Below are 506 nucleotides of genomic sequence, written 5' to 3'. Positions count from 1 at the left end.
GCATTAGAGCAAAATAATTATTATTTCAAGTGTCGGGAAAGCTTACTGGGAGGAAATGGTTTATAGAAATATTTATTATTTTTTGGGGGGGCTTGGCTCGCCCGAGCAGCGCTAGTTCCTGCCGTCCTCAGCCGTAAGAGCGAATGTGACTAAAGCTTTGCATTATTCCACAAAGACTAAAACATATCGTTTCTAACGCGTCGATAAAAGGTGGCAGCGTATTTTTTTTTGGACCGACTGCGGTCGTTTTCGTCGCCAACTTTTTGTCGTAGCGCTGAAGCGTTATTCATATACTGAACCTCTTCCTGCCTGAATTTATTGATGACACGTCCAGGCGTTTTGTACTTTTATCGCTAAGTTTAAGTCTAATTCCGCCGCGGCAAACATTCACTGAAAGTATAACGCGGCGCATAATGCGTCGCTGCGAGGCACAATTTGCTGCGTAAACGCTTTTATTCTACAGGATAATTGTTTTTAATTTGTCTTGTTTCTTACCCCAAAATTTC

The 506-nt window shown here is 42.1% G+C and overlaps 1 protein-coding gene across 1 annotated transcript in view; it reads right to left on the bottom strand.

The window, feature by feature from the left end:
* The window catches only part of l3mbtl3 (L3MBTL histone methyl-lysine binding protein 3), a 37937-nt gene extending 37431 nt beyond the window's left edge, over nt 1-506 (bottom strand). The window contains exon 1 of the mRNA XM_035529227.1: nt 496-506. The gene's annotated coding sequence lies outside the window, so the exon portion shown is untranslated. The remainder of the gene's footprint in view (nt 1-495) is intronic.

This window comes from Electrophorus electricus, chromosome 8, assembly GCF_013358815.1.
Source record: "Electrophorus electricus isolate fEleEle1 chromosome 8, fEleEle1.pri, whole genome shotgun sequence".
NCBI lineage: Eukaryota > Metazoa > Chordata > Actinopteri > Gymnotiformes > Gymnotidae > Electrophorus > Electrophorus electricus.
Note: the sequence above shows the minus strand (reverse complement) of the source record. Positions and strands in the feature narration are given on the sequence as shown.